Raw genomic sequence first — 25256 nt, forward strand, 5'->3', positions numbered from 1 at the left:
TCGTGGAACACACCGTCCACGTTGTTCATTATTTTCCATAGCACGCACGGAGCCCCTAGTTGATTATTCCTTTTATACCATGGCTGTACGACACAAACCCTGAAGACTACATGATTAATATACCATTGCCTGCACTGAGGCCAGGGAGCAATGACACCCCTGGGTGTAGTACACAGCTGATTTCCCCTTCAAGATTACACTGACTCTACCTTTCAAGTCACAGGCATCCAACACTTTTTCTCTGTTAACCGTATTTTAAAATGTTCCTCTTTGTTGTAAGTTAATAGTTGATAAGGCCACTGTGCTTTATCGATAACAGGCTATACTGCAAACATGTGCAACTCTTTCTCCCACAACACCCCTGCCCAACTCAAGCCCATCTCTTGAGACCACATCATATTTCACATTCGCTAACCCTCTGCATGTCAAGGTGCTCCCTGTCCCCATTACCTTCTTATCTAGAGAGAACATCCTAATGGAACAGATTAACAGAACTGTGCCTGCTTGTCATAATGTCAGACTTGCTCTCATGGTGGCCCACCCCTCAGGGTCGTGTGTGCTACCCACCATATTGTGTCTCACAGATAACCTTCCCCCAGTGCCAGGCCACTGCCACCCTCGCCCCCAACTGCCCCCTGCTGCACATCAAAGCACACGGTCGGGAGGCAATGAGGCACTTCCTCCCACTCCACCTCCTCCTGTTCCTTACTTCCTTAGCGACGGTAGTCTGGCATGCCAGGCGAGGGGGCAGGCAGGCAGAGCGAGAGAGATGGTAATAGGAGAAGGCACACAAGCATGTGAGGAAATGAGTGGGAATCCATAGATGGATTAGGAGTTGGGCTTTGTTTTGTAGGTCAAAGAATTATCCATTTTTTCTTTATGTTATGTATTTGTCTTTGTTCTTCAGGTGCAGAGCTGCATGTGCTGTCTTCCTGACCACTGTGACAGCTGTCAAGACTACATGACCTATGTTAATTCACCTCACATTGCGTGGCTACATTCGATATCTAGGACTCTCTACTAGAGGAGCACTTGCTCAAGTCAAATCCCTTTAACCATATGCAGTTCAGATACTTGAAATCTACTTAATGCGGATGTACAAAAACACCCCAAAACTCTTGAGTGACATTCACGAATGAGAAACAGAGGAAGCAAAGAACCCACTTTTCACAGGCTGGCTTCTTCACACGACGTCTGGCCAAGCGTTAATTTAACTTGTCCCTGCTGCACGTAAAATCTGTTTGGGATTAAAGTGTAATTCAGGAGGAATCTTTTTTCCATGCTTTCAGGTGAAGCTATCAGCGTGTTTGACGGCTCGGCATGGTGCAGGGGTTTGGTTACCTTCCCACTGAATGAATCGACAGCAGAGCTGCTTCATTCACACAGGGAAAGCCTTTCTTCCTATGGCCCTGGGTGTTTAGCAGCAGCGTCTCTTACTAAACTGGGCGCGAGTGCGCATGTTGATTTTTGTCCATCCACACCAGATGGGATCAGGACACGCAGGTTGAAATATCAAAACAAACCCTGAACCAACTATATTAATTTGGGGGTTAGGTCGAAAAGCATTAAACATTCATGGCAATTTAGCTAGCTAGCTTGCTGTTGCTAGCTAATTTGTCCTGGGATATAAACATTGGGTTGTTATTTTACCTGAAATGCACAAGGTCCTCTACTCTGACAATTAATCCACAGATAAAAGGGTAAACCAAGTTAGTTTCTAGTAATCTCTCCTCCTTCAGTCTTATTCTTTGGACTTTATATGCCGGTTGGCAAGCAACTTTAAGGTGCATTACCACTACCAACTGGACTGGAGTGTGGACCTCAGTTCATCATTCAATCACCCACGTGGGTATATGCTCCTATAAACCAATAAGGAAATGGGAGAGGTGGGACTTGTAGTGCGTCAAGAGTCACAAATAGAACCAAGTTCTATTTTAGCGCCGGGCTATGCAGACGGTCGTTGACGCGCGTGAGCTGTTTGGATGCAATGATTGAATAACATGTATGTCTACATTTGATTTTGTAACGCGAGAGGTGTGGTCAGCATGTTACTCTTGCATTGAGTAGTAGGCAGGGAAGCAATTCACAGGCTAAAATAGGCCTTTCCCACTTCTCCTGTCTCTCTTGGCCAAGTTGGCCTGGCCTGGTGTTTGGCTTGGAGCCTCATGAGAGGTAGGTGACTGAACACTCCACTGCTGCTTAGGTGAAATGCTGAGGGGAGATCTTAAATAGTCTGTGGGAGGAGACTCCTCCAGTGCTGCCTGGGGGCCTGCTGGGGCAGGAGGGTTCCTACAGTTCCATAGGTCGATGGCCCTGGGGGCAGAGGGCTGGTGGGGCCAACCTCTCTCTGTCTGTCTGGTCATTCTATGATGGACCATAGGTCCACTGATGGTGTACCCTCTGAGCTGCTCATATTTCCACTCATCCAGTGGGGTTAAAGTGTGTGTGTACTGCACTGTACTGTAGGCTGCAGGATTATGGCTTGTGCTCTGGGAATGTGTGTGTGGCACGGGACAGACATGTTGAAAGCCTGAGCAGTAAATGCTAGTCACTACACTACTGGCCATGATAAGGTAACCACATTTAAAACACCCAAATTTGGGACAACCGGATGAGTTTGCGGGTCAGTGTAGCCTACTTTTTTTGAGGGAGCCACCATCACTGTCAAACGTGAATGATATGCCAATCATTTGATCTCAATCAGTTTCATGGGAAGATGCATTAAGATCTTCTTGAATGACTGTTTCCTGAGCCAATTAGAGCAGATGGTGTTAACAAACTATTAGACTTCCTGTATTTTGTTTCAATCCAAGAGCATGCTGCCTATTGGTGTGCCCGGATTATTTTTGTCTGCCTGGTAATAAAAAATAAAAAGAGACTAGTCAGCTAATCATACTAAAATCTCAAGAGGGAGATACCTAGTTAGTTTTACTACTGAATGCATTCAACTGAAATGTGTCTTCCGCATTTTACCCGACCCCTCTGATTCAGAGAGGTGCGGAGGGCTACCTTAATCAACATCCACGTCATCGGGGGCCCGGGGAACAGTGGGTTAACTGCCTTGCTCAGGAGCAGAAGGACCGATTTTTTTTTATTTTTTTTAACCTTGTCAGCTTGGGGATTCAACCCAGCAACCTTTCGGTTACTGGTGCAACGCTCCTACCCTCTAGGGTAGGTACCTGCTGCCCCTAGCTTACTCTTTTGCATCGTGCAAAATTTGGTGATGCAGAAATGAGACCACATGCTGTTTTTATGAAAATCTGGAAATATTTGGCCAAGGAAACATAGTTAGTCTCAGGGACTGTAAAACAGTTAGGAAGGGAGACTTTTAAAAGGGATTGAGTGAAGTAGCAACAAATACTGTGCTTTGAATTAGCAACTAATAAGCATGGAGAGCCTCACAAGTTTGACAAAATTACTTTTTAGTCTAATACGGCCATGTATGACTTTTGTAGCTCTTTGTCAGAAGTGCACCTTTTGTAAGTAGTTAGGCCTAACTGTCCTCCAAGTCTAGCTTGAATATAGTCCAAAAGGATTTGAGGTAATGTGATGGTTGACAATAGGCCTATTACATACGTCTCGTCCTGCGCTGTGCAGAATATCAGCTCTCAACAACGGTTGGAGAAGTGTTTTAACATCACCAGTACCACATCCTTATGATTTATATATCTTTCCATAAGTACAAAGTGACCGCAAGAGACTGGTTAGAATGTCTGACAGAAATACGGGGACAAATCAACCTTTTTTTAAGTAATAATGTCGACCGTCCACAGGAAACCTATTGAGATCATAGAAATGTGGATACTAGAATTGACATGACCATTTAAGATTACATTCAGCGGTGGGTGGACTGGCAGTCTTCTTTGTGGTAGTAATTAGAAGTTACAATTTCAATTAAATGTAAAATGTCAGTGCTGTGGCAGCTACATTTCAGTGGTCTGAAGGGATACTGTAGGTCCTTTCTATGAATTATATTTCTAGGATTGAAATGACACCCACCCTGCATTCAAGGGCATGTTGTGTCTTAACCGAAGGCAAGCACAACACAAAAACATCAGATGATGGGAAATGGGGTCTAAGCTATGCGAATATAGAAAAAAAATGTGCTTTTTGACAATTGACGTTAAAAGTTTAATAACGTATTTTTGTATAAAAGCACATTTTTGTCAAGAAATAATACAATTGTTTGATATAATTTAAACGCTTACAAACAGTGTTGTCAAACTCAACCGTTTATATTTTCCAGTGATGAGGAACCTTTATCTACGGAATGTTTTGGCATTCGGGTCCAAAAATGCACTTTCTGACCACTTCTTCCATGGGCAAAAATGTAGCTAAAAGTTTCAATCAAATGGGATGCTGTCAAAAAGTGATTTAATTCAAATGGATTTACCCTATGAACAAGGTCCCACATTACAAACATTGGCAAAAGGACAATGTCAGTCAATGGGGGCTATCAAACTGACAATGTTATTCTCATTCGAAAGTGATATATTGCATCTGCTTAGCCTATAAGAAATGATTCATTCCAATGATGGTAATTCCATGACAACAGGGTCATGGTCAAGATTGACCACATGTTCCAAATGTGCAGGACAGTCATGAATTTTGTCCCTTTGTCCTAGATCCCGCAACCAAACAATAATGTCCCGCATTTTTAGCAACGAATTCAATCACCACTCCTTTTTTAAAACGGATATTCCCATTCAAGTCAACATTCAATTGGACCTCCAACTGTCTTTGTGGTACGATTTGTAAGTTGACATTTCAATTGTATTCCCATGATAGTACATTTAATCAGCCAAAACATGACATCCACCTTGTATCCAAGGTCATGTTGTCTCAACTGATGACAGGCACAACACAAAATCCTTAGATGATGTGAAATGGGGTCTAAGCTACAACATAATGTGAAATATGAAACAAATTGGAGTTTACACATTTTTAAGATAATTGATGTCAAAGGGGGAAAAAATGACATTTTGATAAACATTAATATCAAATTGTTTGACAACCCTGTGTTTGTAAGCTTATAAATGATATCGATCTCAACCGTTTATCTTTTCCAGTGATGAAGACATGGATGTCTCATGGCATGGTGGGTTATGCAAAATGGGTCAACTTTGAGCAGCTTTATCTCTTTGAATGCTTGGGCATTCAGGTCTACAATGGGCAAATATGTATGGAATGTTTCTTTCAAATCAAAAGGGGTGATGTCAAAAAGTGATTGAATTCAAGTGGGTTTACCCCATCCTCGAGCCATACTGAAATGCAGCGTGTCATTGAACTTTGCGTGGCTCAGTAGAACATTGCTGTTAGTTGACTTATTCTACAGGAATTCTGCAACCAAGAATGTATTTCATCAACAGCTGCTGTTGTGTTTTGAATCATGAACATGGTCACGAAAAACTTGAACTCTCTGAATGGCAAGTGACATTTCATAATGTAAAACCCGAGAGAAAGCGAGAGTCTGTTGTAAAATTATTGCTACTGGTTAGGAGGAGTATTATGGCTCGAGGCCACACAATAAACAACTCTTTCACAAGCAGAAGGCTTATAGATGAAAAGCAAACATGTTCCTAGTCTGAGGCCTCTTCCTCCTCTCCGGCTCCACCATTTCACAGTTGATGTGACTAAGCCTTGGAAACTAGGAAACTACTCGCTATACGGCTCTGTTTGCTTACAGGTTTCAGGTTAGATCCCTAGGAAACCCAATCTAATGAGTAACTGGAGATACGCCACCACACACCCTGCTATTTCCCTAAAGTATGCAAATGCTTGGAAAGATAGTCAGATATTGAAATCCCTGGAACTGTGTAACCAAATGGATTTATGACATGCAGTAGCAACAGATGCTGATTTTGTGGCTCTATTTATTAGTGCCCTGTATTTGCTCCTATCTTCCTCTGTGTTCCTTCGTGTGTGTTGATGGCATTGGCAGCTGTAATGGCTGGGGCAACCCAGGGCTGGAAAGGAGGTAGTGTCTGAGTGATTTGAGAGGTAGCCTACACCAGGTGAGTGACTAGCCTGGCAGGCTCCTGTAATTGAGCATGTAGATGAAAACACACTGGCCATTCAATCCGATTATACAGCTACTGGTACTAATAGAATTTAAAAGGAGCAATCCTTTGTTGGCGCTAAATACTCCGCTTGAGTAGTTAAGAGATTTTGAGTTACTACTGTAGAGTAATACTGTAGAGTAATTCATTTCTTTCCATGGCTTTGACTGAGTTCCCTAACAAATCCGATGACCCATAGTCTGGGATGGGATGATTTTTTAAAAGAAAAATCTGGAATTCAATCACTTTCTAATTCAGAAGAAATCCCATGTCCAGTTAAATTGGCAGGAACTGAAATGGAATTCAACTCTGTCCTTAGTTCCCCCCGTGAAGGGTCAGTCCAGTGTCTGACCCAGTGGTGCCATATGGAATATTGTTCGCGTGAGCTGTAGGACAATTGATGGTGTGGAAGAGATGGGTCGAGAGGTTTTTGGGTGATGGACAGGCTCGCAACACAGGCTGGCTGAAATCTGACTGCCTGAACATGTGAACATAACCAGACAGCCTAGTTAGAGAAAATTATGATAGATCGGACTAGATGCCCAAGAGGTGTCTGTTATTCTGCTGAGCATTAGTTTGTCTGGATGGAAATGGTTTTCCAGTCTGGTGCGGAGGTGAAATTCCCCACACATTATCGCAAGTGGTTTTGTATCAAAATCAGAGCAGGGGTTTGTGAAGTATGACTATTACAGCCTGAAATATATGTTTTTGCTTCATATAAGATGTGAAAGACAGATGGTTCGAAGTTGGTCTTTGCCAGATGTGGTTTTTGGTTACAGTCAACAACAATTGTGTACTCAATGTGCTCTGAATCTTTACCTTTTCGTAGCTTTTTGACTAGACAACCATCTGTTCCTGCAGTGGAAACTGAAAAAGGGAAAGGGTTGAGCCTGCCCTTGTGACAGGTTAAAGGACATATTCATAGCCTGTTATACATTGAAAAGTATTAGTAAGTTCATAGTATGTGAGGATCTTAAAACATCTAAGGTTAAAATATGCATTCAGTATTAGTTGATAGAGATTGATAACATTCATATAATTGGGTTAAAGTTCAAATCTGTCAAAGGGTACGAATTGTGAGAGTAATGTGTAAACGTTATATTGATTACTTTATTTTGTGGTGCCTAAAAGTGTTAATCTGTGATCTACGAAATGCTTTTAATCTATGAGCCGGAGATCGATTGCTCTGGTCTCCACCCATATTCCTGGGGAAATTCGCGGTCTTTTTCTCATTGAACTAAATGTTGACTTGAGAATACAACACCGTATCACTCTCGTGATTATTTCTCCCCTGTTTTCAGGGGCGTAACATTTTGGAGGCTCCGCTGAGATTGCTGCTCAGATGTCCAGTTTCCACACCCTGGTCGCTGAATTCCGAGCCAGCTAAATCTCCACATAACAACTCAGGCAGGCTGCAGTGAGGAAAGTGTTGCTGTTCGAGGAAGTTGGAAGTTAGTGGTTAAGTACGTGTCAACTGAGGCCATTGATCGACCATCAGAGACAGTAAGGACCATCTAATTCAGAGTCAACTCCTGCACAGTAAAAGTTCCTCCTGTTCTGTCAACATGACAAGCGCCTTGGAAGAACTACAGGAAGAGGTAGTAGGAGAATTACACACCCTGACTAAAGACAAATTACTAGAGATATGTGATTTCCTTGAAATATCAGGCGAACAGAGAAGAGATGTTAAAGACAAATCCCGCATATCATTAATGACTCGCATTATGATGTTCCTTGGAAGAGAGGAAGTCACAGAGTTAGAAGATGGCGGCATGTCGGAATTGTTGCTACTTAAAGACGAAATGACAGAGATGATCAGTGGCAGAGATAACAAAACAGGGCAAATTGACCATGATATTGAACCAGCTGGAACACATCACAGAATAGAGGAACTGAGAACTGTAACCCCACAACAAGGGGTGGGAACTGAGCAGATTACTGCAGCCAAAGCCAGTGATTCTCTGCGTCAGCCCCAACACCATGCCAATCTTCAGGGGAGCGTGCCGCTCTCACCCAATGCACAGCCCAGCTCATACTGGCGCAAAGAGTTTAAAATTTCTGGTCAGATAGGTGAACCGGGCCAAAAGAAAAACTGATTTTTCCAGCCTTGCCCATCAGATTGAAAATGGACTTAACAGAGGATATCCTGAGGTAGAAATAGTAGACACAGTAGTCAGGGCTATTTCTCCAGGCTCACAGCTACGCAGCTACTTGGAAGGTAAACCCCAGCTTACTCTTCCCACACTTAGATGTATCCTGCGTTTCCACTTCCAAGAGAAGAGTGCAACAGAGCTTTACAAACAGCTAGCTTCAGAAGCACAGCATAGCAAGGAGACCCCTCAAAGCTTCCTGATGCGCGTTTTAGATTTGAGGCAAAAAGTACTGTTTGCATCCCAGGAGTCAGAATCAGGGCTTAAGTATGACCCTGCTCTAGTCCAGAGCATGTGTTTACACACAGTCCTTACGGGTCTCCAGAGTGACAGTATCAGGATAGACATGCAGCCTCTCCTGCTAGAGAGCGAAACATCAGATGAGGTTTTGCTAGAGAAGCTTAACATTGCTTGTGCTAATGAGAGAGAAAGACGAAACAAAAAGCGGTTTAATGCCCCACAGCCTGCTACAACTGTAAGTGTAGTCCAGTTAGAGGATATGCCATCTGCAAAGTGTCCTGTGAAGGAAGCCAAAGCTACGATACCCGCAGAACTGTTAACAGAGTTAGCTGAACTTAAGACAGGTGTAGCTTCTCTAAAAGGTCTCAGTGCAGAGATTGCTCAGATTAAGGAGACATTACAGCAGCCTATGTTTCAGTCACAGCCTGGTGCCTATGCCCCACCCCCAGTTAGGAGGCCAGATAGGGACCCCCAGCCACCGGTTTCCCAGCAGCAGTATTACAGCAACTACAGTCGGTCCCAAGCACTTGACCCTGCACAGCATCAATATGCACCTAACCGGTATACCAACCACTCTGCTCAAGCTCCAAGGAGGTGTTTTGTCTGCCAGCAGGCCAGAACAGATGCACGCTGCACACACTGCTTCCGATGTGGAAGTGGAGGACATTTTCAAGCTGGATGTAAAATCCGGGAGCCAGGCCATCAAGGGAGGCCCCTTTAAACGGAAACGGGTTACCGCTGAGGGACGAGTGTTAACCGTAGCTACCAAAAAGTCCCAGAAATGTGCAAATTGTGCCAGAGAAGAGTCATTTGAGAACCTGAAACAATGTTCATCATGTAAAGAGACACTGTACTGTTCCAAAGTATGTCAAAACCAACATTGGACTAAACATAAGAAAAAATGCACTCACCTGAAAATTGACTCTACCAGTGAAAGGTTTTCCTGCACAGAGAAAAATGCCCACTCCTTACCATCCCTAGCTCAAGGTTGCCACCCCCGTAAGGTCACCTCGCTAGTCGGCAGACAGTGCCTTATTGAGTGTCACCTGAATCGCCACCACCTCCAAGCTTTATGGGACACAGGCTCTCAGGTATCGGTCATTGATGAACGATGGAAAGAGGAATCTCTCCCAAACGCAAGGCTGAGAGATGTTTCAGAAATCTTGGACTCACCTGATGATCTAAGGTTGACTGCAGCAAATGGGACTGAAATGCCGTACCTGGGATGGATTGAAACAACTTTTCGTCTAGCCTCTGAAACTGACCAAACAAAGGAACTGATCATCCCAGTGCTGGTAATGAAAGGCTGTCACCTATCTCATCCCATCATAGGTTTCAATGTTATCGAGCACATCTTGACAATGACCGAAAAGACTAAACGATACAGTACAGTAAAAACAGCTTTCCCAAGCCTCAAAAGAAACAAGGTGAGAGCTTTTATACAGGCTGTTAGCGCAGGACAGACAGATGAATACGCAGTGAAAACCAAGAAAGAGAAGGTTGCTGTACCAAAACACAGTAGCATTCAGATTGAGTGCCGTGTAGCTTCCCAGCCTTTCAAAGATGACATGACAATGCTTTTCCAGCCAGACCTGAACCCGCAGTGGCCAGATGACCTTGAGTTCTTTGACACACTAGTCAGAGTCAGTAAAGGTGTTTTTCCAGTTATCCTGCTTGATGTCTCTAACCCCACTGACCACGACATTGCCCTGCTAGGACGCACAATCATCGGTACAGTACAAACCATTATGACTGTGTTACCTGCCCAAGTCTTTGAAAAAACTGTCACCTCAGCCACAGTGAATCACACCAGCGTTCGAACCCCATGTACTGCTACTGAACAGTGGGATCCACCAGTAGATTTAACTCACCTAACGGAAGAACAGAGAGAGGTTGTTAGGCAAATGCTTAGAGAAGAGTGTCACTCCTTCTCCAGATCAGACAATGACATTGGCTGCATTGAACGATTGAAAATGACTATTTCTCTAAAGGACTCTGAACCAGTAAAGCGCACATACATGTCAGTGCCCAGGCCACTGTATCAGGAGATGAAGGGTTACATTTATGACCTCATAGTCCAGGGCTGGGTTAGGAAGTCAAACTCTTCATATTCCTCACCTGTCGTGTGCGTTCGTAAGAAGGACGGGACCCTCCGGTTGTGTATAGATTACAGAGTGGAAACTGAAAAAGGGAAAGGGTTGAGCCTGCCCTTGTATGTTTTAACTTTTATTAGTGGTATGTACAGGATACACATGGTATACACTGTCCAACCAAATGCTTACTTGCAGGTTCCTCGACAATGCAACACCAATAAGAAAAGAACATGTAGTAAATGAACATGTAGTAAAATGAACATGTAGTACATGAACATGTAGTAAAATAAAATGAACATGTAGTACATGAACATGTAGTACATGAACATGTAGTACATGAACATGTAGTACAATGAACATGTAGTACAATGAACATGTAGTACAATGAACATGTAGTACAATGAACATGTAGTAAAATGAACATGTAGTAACATGAACATGTAGTAAAATGAACATGTAGTAAAATGAACATGTAGTAAAATGAACATGTAGTACAATGAACACAATGAACATGTAGTAAAATGAAGATGTAGTAAAATGAACATGTAGTAAAATGAACATGTAGTACATGGCTCACTAGAATAGAATACATTTTTAGCCGAAGTATAATACACGGAAGGCACAATTTATTGTCCAATATTTACACGTGTATCAGGGAAGGGGGGGATTATGGGGCAAGTGTTTTATTGTGCAGTATTAGCAATAGCAAATCAGAGTCTGGTGGCAGCAGTTGTGATGTGATTGTGTGTGGAGATGTAAGATCTTAGGGATGACAGGCTTACAAAAGGTATATTTGATTTAGAACAGAATGGTTAGTGACCAGGGCTTAGGCCAACCCCCATATATTCACCTATTGACTTCAGGGCTCTAATAATGTTAGAGCAAAAAATGATATAGAACATCCGTAGTATAGTCTGCCCAGGTCATTATGTGCTCCTTTAAGGTCTAATATAGCTCCATATTTCCACAGATAATGTTTATGATGTTGGATAAGGACATGATAATGCTTTCATAAAGCATTTGTTGTGGAACCAGAGTTTCATCTGGCTTCCACATAACCATCTGTGTGTAATTTTATCTTAACTAGTGTGGAGCCCTACAGCTGCTGCGGTCACGCATTCCCTTCGCCAAATCTCCGCAGCCTGTTCATAATCACACCTTTTATCTTGTCCTTGTCGTCTGTCTGGCTGGAGGGTGGCGGTCTGTGCAGGGTGGCGGTCTGTGCAGGGTGGCGGTCTGTGCAGATGAGGACTGACTGGTGATCCTGAGTTTGCCACTTGAATGCGTACAACTTTTCTCAGAAAGGGCCTTAAAACCTCTTGATGCTAGCCATCCCGGATCCGGGAATACAGCCTCAAGCTCATTACCATAACGCAACGTTAACTATTCATGAAAATCGCAAATGAAATGAATATGCTAGCTCTCAAGCTTAGCCTTTTGTTAACAACACTGTCATCTCAGATTTTCAAAATATGCTTCTCAACCATAGCAAAACAAGCATTTGTGTAACAGTATTGATAGCTAGCGTAGCTAGCGTAGCATTTAGCGTTAGCATCAGCAGGCAACATTTTCACAAAAACCAGAAAAACATTCAAATAAATCATTTACCTTTGAAGAACTTCGGATGTTTTCAATGAGGAGACTCTCAGTTAGATAGCAAATGTTCAGTTTTTCCTGAAAGATGATTTGTTTAGGAGAAATCGCTCCGTTTGGTGCGTCACGTTTGGCTACCAAAAAAAACATAATATCGACTAAAACATGGTAAACGTTGTTTAGAATCAATCCTCAACGTGTTTTTCACATATCTCTTCGATGATATATCGTTCGTGGAAGTGTGCGTTCTCCTCTGAATCTCAATGGAAAATGCCTCCAGTTGAAGATTACGCACCAATTTAGACAAAGGACACCGGGCGGACCCCTGGCAAATGTAGTCTCTTATGGCCAATCTTCCAATGATATGCCTACAAATACGTCACAATGCTGCAGACACCTTGGGCAAACGGCAGAAAGCTTAGGCTCGTTCATGGCACATTCACAGCCATATAAGGAGACAATGGAAAACAGAGCCTCAAAAATTCTGCTCATTTCCTGTTTGAGGTTTCATCTTGGTTTCGCCTGTAGCATGAGTTCTGTGGCACTCACAGATAATATCTTTGCAGTTTTGGAAACGTCAGAGTGTTTTCTTTCCAAAGCTGCCAATTATATGCATAGTCGAGCATCTTTTCGTGACAAAATATTGCGAAATACTGCCCCTAGAGTCTCAAGAGGTTAAATCAACCCGTACTGTAACTCCATGACATTTCTGATATCCATAACCACCTGCCTGGCGAAAAGTAATTCACTTAACGTGAGCAAGAATTGAACGTGTTTTGTGTCCACTCCGGACCGTACTAATCCAGCCAGCCTTGGTACGTTTTGCTCCACCACCCAGTCCCTCCTCTGCCTTTAATCCCAGACAGAGCATGTGAGAGGAGTTGAGCTGTCAGAAATCCTGCTCACCGCTAATCACAGGACAAAAAACTACCGCTCCATTCATCAAAATCACAATTTAACCAACACCCATCCATTTTTTGACACTACCTGGACATTTGGTTTGGAAGTATTGAAACCAAACCATATGATTTGAATGGAAAGTATTATAATAAACATGAAAGGTGAATGTAATAAGCACTCATAATTTCAAATAGGTTACATGTCATATTAAACAGCATATAAAAACTCTAAATAGGTCAGGAGCCAGACGGGGAGAAGGAAAATGAGTCCATGCGATGGTTCCTGGAGAGCAGGTCAGCAGTGGAGAATATCCTCTCCACACCTGCAGAGCCACTGGGGATGATAAACACTCTTTATGCCACTCTTGCTGGCTGGGCAGGGATGCATTTTGTTCTCTATAGGTAGGCCTGAAGGTTTTTAGGCAAAATAACCCAATCAAAATGGAAAGCTCCTTGAAAGAATATGCCAGACCTATTGGACCAAAATCAACTATGGCCTATTGTATAGATAATAGAACAGATTTTTTTGTTTATAATTACGTTGCTATAATGACACATAGCTACCCACCACGTTGCTATAATGACACAATTAGCTACCCACCTCGTTTCTTTCTTTTAGCATGTGCACATAGTAAGTACGCCATCATGCTTTCGGGATATGTGTCTTTTCAGGTTCCACAATGATTATTTAGTTGTGGATATCACATCACTGCACTCCCTCTCTTGCTATTGGTCCTCATCTTTGTAAGTCACCTTGATTTAGCACCTGTGTGTTTGATCGGTTTCTTTATGAAAAGATTTAGCTAAAGCAAGGGGCTATAGATAGCAGAACACAAGTAGACTACAAATGCATGCTGGGACGGGCATGCCCTGATCTCGTGAAGGGAGCGCTATTAGAGCGGGCGAGAAGGCCGACGCTCCAGCCTTTTGGAATCTCGCTCAGCCTCCAGTCAATTAGGCACATTCCTCACTCCAGCTCCACTCTGCTCACATACTCTGAACACAGAACCACATTTTGCGTGCGCTTGCCAGCTATTCGTCTGTCACTGATACTACCATACCTTACACACAGCCTCATCCCAGGAGCAACAAGAGAAGGGCAGCAGAGATGATTGTGTGACGACACACTAGCTGCGCCACTGGGATTCCCCTGGTCCCCCAGGTGTGGTTCACTTCATCCACACCACCTGACTGCTCATTAGAGGGGATATGACATCATGCTGTCACCTTACTGTGTTGTAGTTCAGACAGCAGTGTCGGGGCTAGTGATTCCTGGAGCATCGAGAGCCCTTTCTGGGAACTGTCTCTGGAGGCTTCCATCGCAGAGTTCACTGGGAGAGTGCTTCTCTCTGTAACAAAGGAAAAGAGAGGAGAGTGAGGAAGGACAGAGGGAAGCATAGTCTGGAAAAGGGACAGTAGAGAAAGGAGGGGGAGGAAGGAATTAGATGATTGAGGTGATTTATTGCACATTTTCACTCAACGTTGTAAAGCTGAAATCCATTGTTTGACTAGGTTATCTGAAAATAACTCTTGTTCATTTACGTTTACATCTTAGTCATTTAGCAGACGCTCTTATCCAGAGCGACTTGTAGGAGACATAAGGGTTAAGTGCCTTGCTCAAGGGCACATCAACAGATTTTTCACTTAGTCAGCTCGGGGATTCAAACCAGCAAACCTTTAGTTACTGGCCCAACGCTCTTAACCGCTAGGCTACCTGCCGCTGTCCTCTTGTATTGTAGGCTACTGATTTGTAAATGAACATTATTTACAGTACATTTTCCTGTTACATGGCAGTGGACTTCAGTCTCTGGTTGAAGTAGGCTCCAGCCTTAATGATCTGTACATAGAGACCAGTGGACTTCAGTCTCTGGTTGAAGTAGGCTCCAGCCTTAATGATCTGTACATAGAGACCAGTGGACTTCAGTCTCTGGTTGAAGTAGGCTCCAGCCTTAATGATCTGTACATAGAGACCAGTGGACTTCAGTCTCTGGTTGAAGTAGGCTCCAGCCTTAATGATCTGTACATAGAGACCAGTGGACTTCAGTCTCTGGTTGAAGTAGGCTCCAGCCTTAATGGTCTGTACATAGAGACCAGTGGACTTCAGTCTCTGGTTGAAGTAGGCTCCAGCCTTAATGATCTGTACATAGAGACCAGTGGACTATATGATACAGAGGCGATAACACATGGAGGGGGACTACTGTAAGAATTACACTTTTGGTGACCTTTTTTAAAGGGATCTTCACGTCACACTATTACTCTTTACTCAATCCAAAAAGTCCCATTATAAATTGCAATATGGGTCAGGTGGGGATCAATTGAATGCTTATTCTATTGCCAACGTGACTAGCTAAGATATAAAATACCATCTTACAGTGTTAGTCTTTCATAAGGAAATTCAGAGAAACAGATTGTTGTTTTGGTGCGCATAGAAAGGAGTCATGAGTGAGTTCATGTGCGTGTCCCGCAGTGAACAGACAAACAGGCTCACTCTGTTCAGAACAGCCTCAATTCTTCAGGGCATGGACTCTACGAGGTGTCAAGCGTTCCACAGGGATGCTGTCCCATGTTGACTTCAATGCTTCCCACAGTTGTGTCAAGTTGCCTGGATGTCCTTTGGGTGGTGGACCATTCTTGATACACAGAAAACTGTTGAGCATGTCCTTAATTTCATATGCGGAGTTTGGTTATTCTCCGTAATGGGTCCATATGCACAATTACTGCGTCCATAATACCACAGTCGACTGCAGTTACTGCACTTTTACTACAGTTTCAAAACTGCAATGTTTTTTTTGTAAGTGATGGAATCGGATATTTCAAACCACCAATCTGATTACCCTGCGACTTGTGTCCGAACAGTCAAATCTGGATTTATTTGCCCTTTTTAGACTGTTATTTGGCATAACTTGTTGCTTGCTAGCTTCTCTGTTAACAGCTTTGACAAGAACATGTGCTAGCTAAATAGCTTGTTTTTCACAAACAAATGAGTGAATGTGCTAGAAAGCTGAACAGCTAGCTAGTTGACTGATGTGGCTAGCCAAAAATGACATCTTATCCTTTGAGGCATTAAAAAGCGTTCTTCCACTGATGTTGAACGTTCAAACGTCCATGGCAGGCACCTTCGCTTGCTACATAACTTCTGAGTGATGGAAAACACCTGCACCACCAATCAGCCTACACCAATGCGCACACCCGTCCTACTATGCCAACTAGAGTAGCCATGTCAGCAAATGACTGCTGTCTGAACACACAAATCTGATTTGGTCACTTGCAACTTGCTGTTTGGACAGTCAATATTCCAAAACAGATTTGAAAAATGATACTAATTTGAGCATTAAGGCCTGCAGTGTGAACAAGGGTTTAAGTCTTCAAGATCCTCTCCATTCAAACACGTTTTAGAATAGAAAGTGATATAATCCAACCTCAAAGCTGTGTGTGTGTGTGTGTGAGAGAGAGAGAGAACGCTTACATTTGTGTGTGTGTATGAGCTATAGGTAACTGCCAGAATAAAGGAAACACCAACCGGGTGTTAATAGGGTGTTGGGGCACCACGAGCCAGAACAGCTTCAATGCACCTTGGCATAGGTTCTACAAGTGTCTGGATCTCTATTGGAGGGATGCGACACCGTTCTTCCACAGGAAATTCCATAATTTGGTGTTTTTGTTGATGATGGAAAACACTGTCTCAGCCAGCGCTCCAGAATCTCCCATAATTGTTCAATTGGGTTGAGATCTGGTAACTGAGACCGCCATGGCATATGGTTTACATCATTTTCAAGCTCATCAAACCATACAGTGACCACTCGTGCCCTGTGGTTGGGAGCATTTTCATATGGGGGCATAGCCATGGTAGCCTGTAACGTGTGTGTGTGTGTGTGTGTGTGTGTGTGTGTGTGAAAGCCTGTCATATATCTAGATGCCACAAGATATTTGCTTTGTGTGGCAGAGAATGATGCACGTTTTGCTGCTTCTCGGTCTTTCATTTGTTTCTTCCCAATAAAAGCCCTGTGGGGGGGGTCTTAATAAGGACACCTTCTGAATAAGCCTACTACACAGGAAACATCTTGTTTTACGGGCTTCGGCTTTGGAAAAGCTTGAATTGTTTGCATTGAGTGGCCCATTCCTGTCTCTCCCATCCCACCCGTTCTCTCTCTCGATGTCACTTAGCTATTTCTAATCATGCCCATGATTTCTTTAATGTGAATGCCCTTCTCCCATTTAGTAAACAGTGCCGTGAAGTTAAGTTTCCGCCACTGAGACTTGATAGTGTTTTCTTAATGTCCTGAGTTTAATTTATACCTACTGTATGTAACAGAAATACATTGCACAGTATCCACATTACTCTAGCCTATAATTGTATAGTCTTATCTGGTCTGGAAATGGCCAGGCATGGCAGTGCAGTGTAGCACATGGGAACTGGAACACTAGCATATGGCGCACCGGTGACATCGCACATCCTGTGTTGACTGTCTGGCTTGAATCACCCGGCCAACCGCCATCCCCCTCCAGACCTTGAGTCGTTTCTGGGTTGTAAAAATGTGTATAGCTTCATTAGAAGTGAGGCGAAGTGTGCCATGGGGCTGTGATTCTGGTGAAATGCTCTTTGCTCCATTGATGCTCCCCCATTATGACGTGTCCTTCCCTCCACACTAGGATCTAGCAGTTTGGGTTTTCAGGACCTTGAGAGTAAATCCTTCAGTCCCTATGAACAGTCAGTGTGGAAATGACCACAGAGAGAACACCTTTCAGGATCTGCTCAATTCCAGTCAGTTTCAAAAGGGGGATTATTGACCTGACAAAACAAAAGGAAACTGGGATACTCTGTCCACATGGTGTCTGGGAAACATCTTCTCTGTGTTTCTGGTTATCCTTGGCCTCAAGTGTTCCAGTAGCTAGAGGGACTGTTCTCTCCTCCCCTGTCCTGTGCTGCTTAACACCATTATTCAACTTCATATTCGCCATCTCCAGCACCACCCCAACATCAACATATGTGGAAATAGTGCGTTTCTGTTTTGTAGTAAAAAAAGAGAGAGGAAGATAAGTGTTTCCAGTGACATCATTGGTCTGAATCATGTTATTTTAACCAATTATGACTAGGCATTGGAAACACTTATCTTCCTCTTTATTTTTTTACTACAAAACTTAGAAACTATTTCCACATGTTGGGGTGGTGCTGGAGATGGTGAATATGAAGTTGACATTTTTGGAAATGTCCCTTTTTAAATGTCTGATTCTGACCCACTGTTCTTAGATGAGACCACATAGGGCAGTAAGGGGCACACAGAAATGTCATTTTGGAAGTTGAGGACTGTAACTCCTGAGGTGTTCCACTACTTTCAGTGTTAGGAAACATACAACAGAGGATCCCAGAGGAGGAGCCTGGTTCATAGTTACTGTAGTGTGTTCCTGTCCGCTGCCGGTGTATTTCAGAGGTTATCCAAGGTACAGGGAGGAACTGAACCAGACCACCTGCCGGTGTATTTCAGAGGTTATCCAAGGTACAGGGAGGAACTGAACCAGACCACCTGCCGGTGTATTTCTGAGGTTATCCAAGGTACAGGGATGAACTGAACCAGACCACCTGCCGGTGTATTTCTGAGGTTATCCAAGGTACAGGGAGGAACTGAACCAGACCACCTGCTGGTGTATTTCAGAGGTTATCCAAGGTACAGGGAGGAACTGAACCAGACCACCTGCTGGTGTATTTCAGAGGTTATCCAAGGTACAGGGAGGAACTGAACCAGACCACCTGCTGGTGTATTTCAGAGGTTATCCAAGGTACAGGGAGGAACTGAACCAGACCGCCTGCCGGTGTATTTCAGAGGTTATCCAAGGTACATGGAGGAGCTGAACCAGACCACCTGCAGGTGGCTGTAGGTAGTGTACACCAGCTGGGGAACCCACACAGACTGAACACCACAGCTGCAGACGGCCTTCTCAAGGAGCCCTTTGAGGTATTTAGGGAGAGTGGAAACATGTAGGTGGTGGTGTCCTGGGAAAGGGATATGTGGGCCATTGTGGAGAGGCCCCCTCTGCAGGCGCTGCACTTCCAGAGCTGAGAGTTGTTTTGACAGCGATGAGGAGTTGGCAGGGTGTGAAACATTTAACAAAAATTTAACACGCAACATGTAAAGTGTTGGTCCAGTGTTTTATTAACTGAAATAAAAAGATCCCAGAAATGTTACAAACTCTCATATGCAGATAACATCTATGCTGGCTGGGTAGCATACAGATTTCTAGCAAATGTTCGAAAAATGCCCCTTCACAAAAGCTATTGTGTCAAATCCAGTGCTCTTCATATCCGCTTCCATGCATCCGTGAGGGTATTTGAAATGTATAAAACCTGAAAAGCACAAAAATCTTATTTCTCTCAAATGGTGTGCACAAATTTGTTTACATCCCTGTTATGAGCATGGCATATCAAGAAGCTGATAAACCTCTTAAATGTAATGGCAAACTGTAGATTTCCGCCTAAAAAGACATACCCAAAAGTAACTGCTATTCATGTGTTCACTGATTCTGACATGCAAAAACGTGGTATATTTGGAAAGAAGACATCTGGGTGAATATGAGGAAATGATCAGAAGATAGATAGGAGTTACATAGTTCAGAACACACAAGATCAAGCACACACAAAATAACCGTCTTTCATTGACAATATAAGTGAATTATTGATGCCCAGAGCTGAAAACACATCAGATGGCTTCCACGTGATTAATATCAGAAAACAACATGGTTTTGATAGACCTAACAACTAGAAATGGGCAGAAACCCCTCTCAAACATTGTGGTGCTGTGTTTTTTCAAACTTTCCAAAGTGCCTGAATGTTTAGCCTAGGCATGTCCAATGTCTTGGGCCTACATAGAAATGAACTGTGTACAAAAACTAAATAAAAGCAACGTATATACACATACATTTAAAAAACAAAATCATGTCTGATCAAACAAACTTGGATACACACATGTCCTTCACTAAAGCTGAACTATTTCTGAATGGTGTTGGTTTTACATCCCAGGTGTAGATGATTGGATTTCACTTTCCCCATAGCTTGTGCATGTCGTGATGAGTCTTTGAAGCAGTCCCTCTCTGTCAGGAAACAAAAAGCGACCTGACAAAAGGTCTGGCATTTCCCCCTCCCCCCCCTGTGTTTTGAGCAATGCTGCAGTTCTTCCTTTTGTCATGTGTGTTGGATAGTGGCGTTCAGCTTGAGTCGGGGGGTCTTGTGATGGTTGTGAGGTTGCTCAAATAAAGGGATATATTGTTGTAAGACACAAAATTACAGTTGACTAAATTTACAAAACAACATTACTATGAAGTAAAAACACCAAGCCTGAACGTTATCTGTACAGTGACTCACATGGAAGGTGTGAAGCACACACAAACACACACACACACACACACACACACACACACAACACACACACACACACACACACACACACACACACACACACACACACACACACACACACACACACAATGCAAACAGTAACAATTTGGAGACACCGGCAGAGGTGAGAAACTCAAATAAACAATGGCCATGAGAGTGTAGTGGCCTCTACAAAGATACAAGGGTGAAACTTACAAGGATACAAGGAAATAACTACTTTGAAATGATAGAACATTGAAATGGCTTGTTACACAGGCCTATGTCAACTAAATCCAAAGCACAAAAAGCAGACCACTTATAAAAAAATTAAGCAGGCGACGTCATATTTTTGATGCGCAAAGATTTAGTCACTCGGGGGACATTCGATGTTGCCATTAAGTCATACATTATCAGATAACATTGGCAATAGGCTAGATTTGTTTCTACCAACCTAAGGATTAATTTGATATCCCCATGTAGCTATAGCTCAAACACAGGCCAAATCGAAGCTTACCTTGTAAGAGGTTTGCTGCTTGGTGAAAACGTGTAAAATAAACATTTTGACTCTCGGGCCTGGAGGGTCAATAATGGTAGGTCACAGGCAGACAAATATGATATCCTCATGATCTGTGGAGTCCCGGGGGGGGGGGGGGGGGGGGTAATCAACGGGGATTCCGTGTTAAAACCTCTCTAGGGTATGTGGGACGCTAGCATCCAGTGAGATTGCAGAGCGCCAAATTCAAATACAGAAATACTCATTATAATAATTCAGAAAAGAGACAACTATTTTACATAGGTTTAAAGATTAACTTCTTGTGAATCCAACCACTGTGTCAGATTTCAAAAATGCTTTACGGCGAAAGCATACCGTACGATTATTTGAGAACAAAGCCCAGCAGACAAATCATTACAAACAGTAACCAGCCAAGTAGAAGAGTTACACAAGTCAGAAATAGAGATACAATTAATCACGTACCTTTGATGATCTTCATATGGTTGCACTCATAAGACATTCATTTATTCAATAAAAGTCTCTTTATATCCAAAAATCTCCGTTTTGTTTGCATGTTTTCTTCAGTAATCCACAGGCTCAAACGCAGTCACAACAGGCAGACAAAAAAATCTGAATAGTATCCGTAAAGTTCGTAAAAAACATTTCAAACGATGTTCAAACGATGTTCATAATCAATCCTCAGGTTGTTTTTAGCCTAAATAATCGATAATATTTCAACCGGACAATAACGTCGTCAATATAAAAGGTAAACAAGAAAGGCACTCTCTCGGTCGCGCGCATGAAAAAGCTCTGTGACACGGCAGGGTCCACTCATTCAGACTGCTTTTACTCCCTCATTTTTCGGAATACAAGCCTGAAACAATTTCTAAAGACATCCAATGGAAGGCATAGGAACTGCCATTTGAGTCCTAAGTCAATGGATACTGCAATGGAATTGAATCAAACTACAACAACAACAAAAATCCTTCTTCCTGAATGGATTTTTCTCAGGTTTTCGCCTGCCAAATCAGTTCTGTTATACTCACAGACACTATTCTAACAATTCTGGAAACTTTAGAGTGTTTTCTATCCAAATCTACCAATTATATGCATATCCTATCTTCTGGGCCTGAGTAGAAGGCAGTTTAATTTAGGCACGCTTTTCATCCAAAATTCCAAATGCTGCCCCCTACCCTAGAGAAGTTAATTTTGTTTATGCTTCACAACGCTAGCAGCCACAGATATCTCAAGTTTTGAGGGAGTGTGCAATTGACATGCTGACTGCAGGAATGTCCACCAGAGCTGTTGCCAGAGAATTGAATGTTAATTTCTCTACTATAAGCTGCCTCCAACGTCGTTTTAGAAAACTTGGCAATACTTCCAACCGTCCTCACAACCGCAAATAGCGTGTAAACATGCCAGCCCAGGACGTCCACATCCAGCTTCTTCACCTGTGGGATCGTCTGAGACCAGCCACCCAGACAGCTGATGAATCTAAGTAGTATTTCTGTCTGTAATAAAGCCCTTTTGTGATGAAAAACTCATTCTGATTGGCTGGGCCTGGGCCCTGAACTGTAACTCTGTAATTGTTCCGTGTTGCGTTTATATTTTGTTCAGTATAGTTTTAGTTCAACGTTAAATTAACAATTTCCAGCATTGAATATAGGCTGTAAAAATACATTTATTTAGAAGGCTATACTCAAACTATTACCAGCTGCACCAATTTAAACTTGATATGGCCTGCTCTGCATATGGTTTAAGTGAACGAAAGCCTGAATAATTAACTGATAATAAACTGAATTAGCCTATTGTAAACATACCTGCTTGCACCATTTGCAGGTTGTGTATCCATCTACTAGGTTTTTGTCTACAATGACTCCAAAAACCTTCCAAAACAAATCGGGGTTTTCACTCACACAGCACTTGTTTCCTAGATGGTGTTGTTCATAACCTTTCTTTTTATTTCTCCGGTTAGGCCTACGTTAGCCATTTTCACATGAGCTAGGCTAGCCAGGGAAACTCACTTGGCAGCATATTTTCACGTGGGGGGGCAGAAACCATAACTTTCAGCACCACACAAATAACGGACAGTTCCCTGATCCACTGCATTCGTGGCTGGTAGCCTACATATCTGCCTCGCTGCTCACAGAATGGAATTCCCAACACAACAAGCTCCTGGATTTGTAAAAAAAAAAAAGAATATGATTGATTTCAAACGTTTTCGACACTCAATATAATTGTTCTAAACCGGGAGTTGACCCACAGGTTAAAATAATGTTTTAATTTTATTGCGGGTCAACTGCGGGGAACCATGGATATCTGACCAGATGCAGGACTTTACTCTAGATCTATTAAAGAATGAACTATGGTGGTTCATATTATTGTTGAAACGGTTTTGAAATCTGGAATTATATGGGCTAGCCTAATTCTGATGAATTTGTCACATCCGTCCCCTCACTGGAAAGTTGCACACTTACAGGCTCTAGGTCAGTGTCCAGTCTCTGTCCACTCCTGCCTGCAAGCTCTGTCCTGGAATATGATCTGACGACTTAGATCCCTGCTGTGTGGATCAAAGGATTGAGACACATCATACCCACTGCAGTCTGCCACACTGACCTCTCAGACAACCGATATAGTCCAAAGCGCTTTAACGGTATCTCAGTAACTGTGTCTTCCTTGTTTTATATCAGTAGCTAATAGCCTTGCCGTGACACATTCAACACGACATTGATATAGGCCTATGTGAAGTGTGTATCACTCTTAATGCGCAACTATCACCACATTGTAAAATAGTCAACGATCATTTTGAACTGAGACATTAAAACTCTTACTGTGCCCTTCACAATGCAATTTGCCATTCAGGAGGTTAAAACATGTATTAGTTGTCCAGTGGTCAGATTGGTCTGAAATGTGATCCATCCTACTGCCTACTGAAGCACTATCTGTGAACATAGTTGTGAACCCTGCTCCAACTTCTAACCAGGGACGTCAGCTCTCTTCCCTGCTGCCTCTGGGGATTTTTATGCGAACCGGGCACATCACAATATACCCATTGCTCGGCAAAAATGGTTGGATCACACGCAGTACAGTACAGAGGCTGTTGCCTGTAATTCACTGCTGACCTGATTACGTTGTCTCATGCTTTCTCTTCATCCTTGCATATCTGTGTGATTATGGATTCATCAATGGAATTGAATTGCGGTACACAATCAGCGCTTGGATATTTTGTTGTGCTTGATGTTCTATAGCTGATTCGGCTAATCTATGAATTTCCTGTTTTTGATGCAGCGGATATGATATCCCATTAGATCCTGTTGGATCACTTCTTCAAGACTGTCAATAGAACAACATAGGGGATAGGCTGCACCAGTGACGTGTGGTGAGGTCGGTGGCTGGGGAGGCACTGGCTATTATCAAAGCCAGATTTACTCAAATAAACCTTGATGAAGCCCAGGTTTACCATAAAACCGACAACCATTGTGACATAGGCTATTAACATTAACTGTACAAACATGTTCACCAAATGTAAATACCAATGTAGTCGACATACACAAGCGACCAAATAACACACTGCTCGACTCAGCTCAGCCATAGACCCGTTGTAGCGTGCAGAGTAACAACTGATTGGTGTGGTACTAAAAGACCAATATATGGACACATTTATTCGGAATAATTTGCATCGCATAGCCTTTCACAATGGATTTACAATTCTTCCAATGCGCGGCGTGCACACACACAATAATATTACGTGTGATATTATTACACACACATTTAGTCGCATCCATCTTGTAGAAGCCAAGGCTCTGGCCCGCACTGAGTGGCGGAGAAGCCCCGTTCCCAATATGTCGACTAAGTACATGTTGAAATGTTTCCCACAAGTGGACAGTCCAGCACTCGCTGTTCGCCTGCCCGACAGCGAGGGAGATGGTGGTTGCCTTGCCTGTCATGAATATAGTCACGTGCTGTATGCTGCCCTTGTCTGGTCTTAACTTTCATTATAGTTGATGTTCCACTATTCGAAACCTCCATGATTATTCCAACCTGGAAAGTTGTTTGAGGTGCAGTATAGAGGTAGTGTCCGTATGTCAAGTTGTTTTTGCTAGAAATCTAGCAGTTCATGGATGCTAGCAATCTTTGTTCAGCACCAAATGATGTAGACATGCCAAATGCAGACCCTGTCCATTACGGTGACTGGACTAATGAAGGCCGCGCACGTTAAGGATTTTAATGGATTCAAATGGATGGAAAGAAAGTCATGAATTTTTAAACATAGATTTAACCTTTTCATGAATACCCTATTATTCGGGAGGTTTTGTTGCAGTTTTAGAAAATGTTGAGATTTTGAGCATAACAGCCACCAGAA

At 42.9% G+C, this 25256-nt stretch overlaps 1 protein-coding gene across 1 annotated transcript in view; it reads left to right on the forward strand.

Annotated features, from left to right (window-relative positions):
- The window catches only part of LOC115109580 (protein-methionine sulfoxide oxidase mical3a-like), a 149229-nt gene that overhangs the window by 57277 nt on the left and 66696 nt on the right, over positions 1 to 25256 (forward strand).

Source organism: Oncorhynchus nerka, linkage group LG25 (assembly GCF_034236695.1).
Source record: "Oncorhynchus nerka isolate Pitt River linkage group LG25, Oner_Uvic_2.0, whole genome shotgun sequence".
In the NCBI taxonomy this organism is placed as follows: domain Eukaryota; kingdom Metazoa; phylum Chordata; class Actinopteri; order Salmoniformes; family Salmonidae; genus Oncorhynchus; species Oncorhynchus nerka.